Source organism: Gallinula chloropus, assembly GCF_964237585.1.
Source record: "Gallinula chloropus genome assembly, chromosome: 10".
Classification (NCBI taxonomy): Eukaryota; Metazoa; Chordata; class Aves; order Gruiformes; family Rallidae; genus Gallinula; species Gallinula chloropus.
Genome location: NC_140095.1, coordinates 21,716,581 through 21,724,960, shown reverse-complemented (window position 1 = coordinate 21,724,960; position 8,380 = coordinate 21,716,581). Strand labels below are relative to the sequence as shown.

General features: G+C 48.6%; 1 long non-coding RNA gene across 1 annotated transcript; it reads left to right on the top strand.

Annotated features, from left to right (window-relative positions):
* Positions 1-1,609: 1,609 nt before the first annotated feature.
* Positions 1,610-3,048, top strand: LOC311195466. Its single transcript, XR_014617506.1, has 3 exons — positions 1,610-1,914; positions 2,045-2,175; positions 2,539-3,048. It is a non-coding gene; the product is annotated as an uncharacterized lncRNA (long non-coding RNA).
* Positions 3,049-8,380: the final 5,332 nt, after the last annotated feature.

The window sequence follows — 8,380 nt, the reverse complement described above, 5'->3', positions numbered from 1 at the left end:
CTGCCTCCACATAACCCCCATCTCTGGAGTGCTCATTCTTCTTAAGAGCCCTGAGTACTACAGCAGTGTGAGTTAGCAGACCAAATGGATTTCCCAAAAGGGAATCCCTGTGCAGTTTTTGGGATTGTTTACAGGTGGTGAAGAAACAAGCTAATTGCAGTGTGACTTGTGGGCAGGACATTGCTCTGCTTGGGGAGCTGGTACCAGGGCAGGACCACCAAGGCTGTGTCCCTCTGGGATGCCCCTACCAACTAATGCAGCTGAGGTCAAATCTCGTCTCTTCTTCCTACCCAGTAAGTCTGTTCAGCCTGAATCACCACTTTGCTCTTGGGAGGAGCTCAAATATAAAACTGCAGGACTTGTGTGTCCTGCTAACTAAACCTCCCAAAGTGGCAGCTGCTGCTTCCACCACCTCCTCAGGGACAGGCAGCCAGTGCCTGCTGGGAATGCCAGCCAGGCAAGACCACAGAAGCTTCTTCCCCACGTAGGGGCACCAGAGAGAGGGCTGTTCATCCTGTCTCTGGGGAGAAGGTGGGTCTGTGCGCATGTCCAGTCTGTCTGGAGGGATTTCTGCTTGCCCAGTGCAGGATGTGCTATGCAAAGCAAAGAAAATGGCTTAATTGTTCCCATCCTGCCTCTCTTCCTCAGGCGCCCAGACTGCTCTTGGGACTGAAGCAAGGAGTGTGTCTCCTCTGCTCACTGCCCAGACTCTGCTGGGAAAAAGAGATTTGAGGGGCACCAGAGCATCTTCCTTGCTACTAACTGCATGGAAATTAAAGCAGTACAAACAACCTGGCTTTGGCTGCTAAAACCCAGGTAAAGCAAAGAGATGAAAAGCTGGGTTGGAGATCTGGGGGAACCTGCCCCTCCTCCTTTGCTCTTGTACTTAAACAGGGACTGCCTTGGGCTCTGATCCTTCAAGGAAGCAGCCCTGTAGGCTCCAGGGGGTAATGGCAGAACAGGCCACGTCCACAGGAGATGCCCAGAGCTACCAGCCACGCAGCGCTGACCTGGTGACTGGAGACTCTGCGATTCGCTTTGCCGCTGGCACCTTCCCTTGCTGCAGAACAAAACCCTCCACACCAGAGCAGTCTCTGGGGTGAGCGCTGGTTCCCCTCACCTGGAGCAGGACCAGCTCTCATCCTGCCCTTCTGCTTCACACCAACTCATTGGCAAATGGCTTAAAAAGATGCCTGTGTCCCTGTGCCCCTTCCCCATGTGGATGGCTGTGAGCCCAGGGGTCCTGCCTCGCCGCGGTGTGATGAGGCTGATAAGACCCAAGGGCCCACAAAGCACATGGAAGGTTGCTGGGCGTACCTAAGTGCACAGATTGCCAGGGACAAGGTGCACCAAAAAGCAAATTAAAAGCTCTGGGGCACCCTGAAAGGCACAGAGAGGCCCTTGAGGGCACTGGAAAAGAAACAGGGGGCGTCCAGGAGTACCCAAAACCACCCTGACTGCACTGTTGGAGCAGAAAGACAGAGCAGTGCTGGTTTCTCTCTTGCCTCTCCAGCTAGCTAGTGAACCACAAAAGCAAACTGAGAGGTTGAGGGAACCAGAGGAGAGGCAGAAGGATTTGGGGCACCAAAAAGCAGATGGGAGGATTTGAGGGGCTGTGGTGGCACCAAAAACCATGTGCAGGAATGCGGGGAGGGGGTGCACCATAACAGGACAGAAACCCCCGGGGACACCAAAACCAGATTAATAACTAGCATGTGCAAGAGACCTGGTGGTTCTTAGGGTTGTTTTTTTCCCCCAGCAGAAGGAGTCCTGTATCTATCCCTTTGCCTCCCTGTGTTGGCATCCAGGCTTCAGATGAATTTCACGGTGCGTAAGCATCCCGAGAGAATTTCCTCCTTGTTCGTGCTACGGAAGAGAAACGCTCCCGTTTCCACTCGGATCTTACAATGGCTTGTCAGTGACAAAACATTCCCAAATCCTCTCATTTATCAAATGGCCAATCCTGTTAACAGCTTAAGAAACATAATTACCTGCAATCTCTTCTGCTATTCATTTTATGCCTACACTTCCCTCTCTCTGGCAGCTTACCAGCAGGCAAGTCAAGAGCTGAAGCACGGCTGCAGCCGCCGAGTGCTTCAGCAATGCAATTTCCTCTAATCACCTGCACCATCATCACAGGAGTTTTCCCTCCCTGTTTGTAGCAGCAAGAAACAGGTGAGTGAGGAGGCTCCTGGCCAAAAGCTAACACACCACCAGTTGTGTGTAGGTTTCCAAGCGGAGCTGCATTTTAAGTGCCGTTCCATCCATATGGTGGAAACACTGTTGATTAGGATCTGCTTTTGGCACACAAGGAATTGCAGCCAGATTTAGAGATGTGTTGGCAGGTGGGCTCTGAGAAAAGGGGCAAGAGGTGCAGGCCTTGGTGCTGGGAATGGCCAGGGGCTTCGTCAGCAAGAAAGTAGGGCCTGAAACACCAGCGAGCTGGTGAGGTAATGGGGAAGTCGGGTTCGGCTGGGGACAGTGTGAGCTCCTGATTACTGCATTGCTAAAATGGGATGATTTTATCTTACTTCACAGTGCAGCTGCAGCTTGTGAGAGACTTCACATGGGTGTCTTTGGATCAAATCTTGGGGATGATTTAGAAGAGCAGTGTTTGCAGGCTGGAGATCCACCCACTTCCTAAATGTTGGGTACGCGTTGGTCAGCTTCAGCTGCAGAGAAACCCCAAGGATCATCATCACTCCCCTACAGCTCACAGCTGCCTTGTGTGACTTAAAATTGTGTACTGGCCTGACATCATCACTTTACATTTACCTGGCCAAGACATGCTTCCCCCTACACTCCCTGTGCGGACCTGCCTTCAGTTCTGAAGGATTTTTCTTATGCCTACCCTACTCCTCTTTTCAAGCCTGTCAGCTATTTTGGATCCTTAGTGTTTTGGATAAATGATGTACATTTCTTCTGACAGTTTCATATGTTATTTTTAAGCTTTTTTTTTTTTTGTGCTGCTTGCCAACATTTTATCCTTACAGTTCTTTGAATTTTGTATTAAAAACCCCTGTGCACAAACTGTATACAAATAAAAAGGTTGGTTTTTCTTTAAAGTCAGACATCATCTTAGGAGATTTGGGGCTCTCTCATACTGCTAAGATACTGAATTCAAGTCATTATTATAGAATAACCCTTTCTTACTGGCAGTTTGAACCTCAAATGCCAAATTTGGCCTTAACTGCCTAAAGAACTGGTTTTCCCATTGAAAATAGAGTAATTGGCTTCTCAGAGTGCAGTCACTTTGTGGCCCAAATGCCATCCAGACCCAGGTGCCAAGTGCTCCTTGGGAACAGCAAGGAATTGGGTAAGAAACTATCTGAGGCTTGAAGAGAGACTGGAGCAAGCTCGTTTCTTGTGTATTAATAAAATATAATAGGGAAATGAACTGCAAATGAATAAACTTCTACCTAAGGAAAGTGAAAACTGCCCCAATACTAATAAAGAAAAGTAGGGCAGCTGTGCTTTTATACAAGAACTTGCTATTTCTTTTATGACATTTATTTCAAATCATGCAAACCCTTCAGTGCAGCTCCAATGCCCAGTGGAGTTCTCCAACCTAAATGTCTCATCGTCAGTGTAAGAGACAAAGATAATGTCATTTGAATGCTGGATGCAACAACGTAGCTGCTCTCAGGCTGATTCTCCCTGCTCTGAAAGGGAACAATGGCTCCAAACAGACTCACCAGAACAGACGGGAAAGCAGACGTCTCATTTGTGAGGAAATGGCCAATATCTCAGCTTTTTTTCCCCCCATTTGTTTCTTCCTGGGAAGAAAAAAAACATCTGAAACGAAACAGTTGCATGAAGAGCTGCGATTTCAAAGCAAATTTAAAACCATTTCTGATTTGCAAACGGCATCTCAGCATTTTCATAGAATAAAATGCTACTATGATGCTGTGTTTAAATATTTCATTCCAGCTCCCTGAACAAACTTAAAACCTTATTATAAGTCGTTCTGACATAAAAGTGTGCTTCTCTGTGGTGCCCATAGCTTAGGCATCTCCAGCTTCAAGCACAGCTGCAGGAGCCGTCCCTGCTGGTGGCTGATCAAAGGCAGACCACGCTGCCACTGCTGCTTGTCCCCAGCACCCAGGCAGGAGGGAAAGAAAGGATCCTGAACGTCCTGAGTGTTTCTTCCCTGGGGGTGACACCATCTCTGGGAAATACATGTCGCTGCTTAACCCTCCTGTGAAAACCTTGGGTGAGTTTAGCAAACAAAACTACTTCTCCTTGGTTCAAATCCTGCTGAAACAAAACAGCAGCCAGCGCTGGCTGCTCAATGAGGCATTTGTCGTGCAGCGTTTGTGGAGGAAAATGCTGAAAAAAGGATTTGGGGGGACGTACGTATTGTGTGGAGAAGGTGTTTTCCAAACCTCCCTGCAGCTCCCAGGCGCTGCCAATCCCTGGCATGCAGCATGGTCACATTCCGGGATGGCTTGTGGCTGTGTGCAGCCCTGCCCTGGACAGCCAGGATGCACAAAGGGCCATGGGCTGTGGGGTACATTTTGGTTCACTCCAGCACAGTCCTGAGGTAGGAGCAAGGAGCTGTTGTTCCTCTTCTGGAGCACTGGGCGTACCTTTTTTTTGGGAGGTGCTGGCTCTGCTCTTTGGCAGCGTGAGCACTTAACCCCAAAACACACGGTGCCACCCTGCTGAGGGGAGCAGTGCTGCTTTACCTGGCAGCTGTGGGTGCTGGTCCATTGTGTCCCACTGATGCAACCGAAACAGCAACGCTGGGTGCACACTGGGTCTCCCAGCTCCTTGTGTTTATCCCCTTGCTGCTGTAACTACATGCCACACTAATTTTGCTGGGGCTGAGATCTGCAATGCCACTGTTGTGGTTTCTGGGAGTCTCTTTTGGGATTCAGAGCACCCTGACTCGGGCTGCATGAGCCCATGCCACTGCTCCATGAGATGCTCAGGTATTTCTTGTGGGGTCTCTGCCCTTGATTACACCCTGATCCACAGGGTGGGCAAGAAACCGAGCCTGCAGAAGTCCACCTTGCGGCTATGGGCGTCCCAGAGCAGGACCCATTGTAGAACATGGTATGGGAGAGGACAGGGTTGTCCCACCACGCAGCTCCACCCAGCCACCCAACAGGCTCCTGTGAGTACTGGCGTGCTTTGCATCTCCATCCTTCTCAGCTCTGACGGCTCTTGATGCAGGCGAGTGAGGCCCCATCCAGCACGCAGGGCGGGTACAAGCAAGTGGAAGTCAGGGCTTATGTTTGCCACTGATAAATGTATTAGTCTTTAAAGCAGAATTTAAAGTACAACCCTTTTTCAGGCACCTCAGCACTCCATTATTTTGCAGACCTTGTAAGGGAATGTGATTTTGCCTTTTAACTGGAGTGTATCTTATGCTAAGCAGTGAGATTAAGCGTAGGGATCCAAAAGAAGTTGCTGAATGGCAGAATTGCCTTTATAAATAACATTAATAATTTATCCGATCCAGGGTTTTTTTGGGTAAATGAAATACCTGCCTCTGTATAAAGCCCACTGAATAGGAACACATCTCTGCTTTTATGAGGCTTGGATTAATGAAGGGAAATGCTAAGGGGCTTATCTTCGCTTCAATTTGCAGCCCTTCCGGCTAATGGCAAACTCATTTAAGAAGCTCCTGTGTTTGTGCCAGCTCTGTCTTTATTCTCGGTGCTGGAGCTTGGCTGCATTTCTTGCCGCAGCGCTGGAGAGAGCGGGGAGGAAGCAGTTTGTTTTCTTGACCTCAGATTACCAGACAAAAGCTAGCAGGAGTAATTTTCCTTGGAGTCTTCCCTATTACGAGTCGCTTAAAGCATCTGCACGGCGGCTGCAGAGAAGCTGCCAGTCCCGGGGACCCCACGTGTGAGAGAGGACAGGGCTGGTGGCTGATCGGGGATGAGTGGAAAGAGCATCTGTCATCGTTCTTCTGGGACGCCGGCATCCTCCTGCACGGGCAGTTGTGAAATGGCAAAACTCATCCCCCGCACAGCCCACGAGCTGTCACTTCGCAGCTCTTCTCTTACGCCGGTAAAAATCAATTGCTTCAAAGTTCACTGAAGGTGAAGGCAACGTTTGCTTTCTATTCAGAGCTAAGCAGGCCATCTTGGAGAGCAAGTGCTCTCAAAAGGGAAAAACAGCAAAAATCAGCAGAAAAATTCTCTGAATAATTTGGACCAGGAAAGGGAAAAGCAATTTGCTCCCAGTTATTCCACAGACAAAAGTATGAATAAAAAAATCACGAGCTATTTACCCTGCCTGGACTGTTTGCATGAGTTCTATGCTATTCTGGTTTCCATTCACCAACCCCCAAAGACTTTATCACTGGATCCTCAAGGTGCTTAAAGAAAGCACGCCTTTCTTTCTTAGGTTTTATTTGCATGCTGGGTCAGCAGGGCCCAGAAGCAGAGAAAACAAAAGGGGTCTTACATCTGAACCATGCTGATGCTTGTGTGGGCATTGACCTGGATCAGAGACCCAAACTCCAGCCAGCCACCTCTACCAGCTCAGAAATCATGTCCCAAATAGCATTATGAGCTCAGGTGCTTTGCATTCAGATAGCAAGGCCATGGCAAAAGCACGGTGGGTATTTACAGCCTGCTTTAGAAATAAAAACACCTGATACATGCTGCTGGCTGTTCTGTTGTAAAGGTGGTTTATGCTGCCCACATCTGCTGCTTTAGGTGGCCCAGCCAGGCGGCTGGTACTGCTTGACACGCCAAAGACCACACAATGAGGAGAGGAAGGAGGAGAGGAGGATGAAGACCTAGCAAGCTGTATCAAAACCCACAGCAAAGTCAGGAGATTGGGGGATTACTCTGTGTAATTACATTACCTGGAGAAAAAAGTTGACTGAAAATTCCCTGTTTTGTGCTGCCAGCGCTTTTCAGCCATTAGTAACACACAACTTCCCATTGTCTTTCCCGAGGCACAGATGGGCTAATTTTCAGCTACCTGATAATTACACATTGTTTGAAACTGTATCAAAAGCTTCTGTTCCTGCATTCTTCCAGCAGCCGTTCTTAACAGCTCACAGTGTCCCTAGATATGGGCTTGCAGGGGTCCCCGTCCATCAGTCCGTCTGTCCATCAGGAGGTCTGGGAGTGGAGCGGCCAAGTCTGGCACGCTCACAGCCTCAGGCTCTGCAGGATGCTGGTGCATGTTTCCAGCCCTTCCAGGCTGGGTGGAATGACTGCAGCTCCACCAAAAGCATCTTTCTGGCTGGGTGCTGATGTGTGGGGTTAACATGGGGTAATGCTGCATCAAAACATTCCTACTTACGTACGCATGGAGGTACTGATGTCATGGGGAAATTAAGGAGGAACCAATGTGAGATACTGGAAATCAGCATGAAAAAGCTTCAGTTTTCTTTGGGTAAATGGTCAGTCCATCGGCTGTGTGGAGAGGAGGGTTGACAGCTTCTCTAGAGCCATAGTGAAGGATGGAGAAACCCCCTTCTCCTTTGATCCCTCCTCTTCAGGGGTGGTTACTCTCCCACTTGAGCTCTGATTGTTTTTAGAGGGTGTTTTCTCAGCTTGCTTGAGGCTGTCCTGTGGGAAAAGGCAAAAGGCCCCGCGTGTTTTCTGCTCCCCCATCATCTGGTGTGCCTGTTGTCTTATCAAGGAAGGAAATTAAATTGGGTTGACACGACTGATTCTTCACAAACCCATGTGCTTTGATTTTATTCATCATTTTACATCTTACAAGTTGCTCATTTAATAGTTTTTTCCAGCCTCTTGCAGGCAACTGAGATTTTGATGATTGAGATGGTGATTTATTTTTTTTTTTAATTTTTTAAAGTATCCTCTTTAAAGAGATGTGCTGCTCTCATCTCCAGGGACATCTGCGCCTTCATCAGTTTTGAAGATAACCACCAAAGGTTCAGTGTTCTTGGGTGCATTCCATCAGATCCTCTCATTTTGAATACATTTGACATATCCAGATGTCTTTATATGTCTTTCCTGATGCTGGCCTTCCCCACAGTTCCCTGCAAAGCCTGTTTCATTAAGTTCCATTCACAATTAACCTTTTAATAAAGACTGAAAGAAGGGAGACGGGGCAACCCCCTGCTTCGGATGCTCAGCCGACTCTCCTTCCCCAGACACTCACGTCCCTCCATATCTCCCTGTTCTCCTTTTACACCTGAGTTGTTTGCAGACCCTTGCTGGTTGCCTCCAACACCTCTCTCACGCAGATCTCACCACTCTCATGCTGGGAACCTGCATTATTCCTCCATTCCCCCCTCCAGGCACGTGCTTGTTTCGACTTTCCCCACGATTTCTTTCCAGCTTCCAGACCCTGCTGCCGCCGTAATGCCATCTAATTATGCTTCTTATCTGCTTTCACAGGGGAGCAGTTTGCTGTTGTGCACCATCTTTGGTCTCTTCTG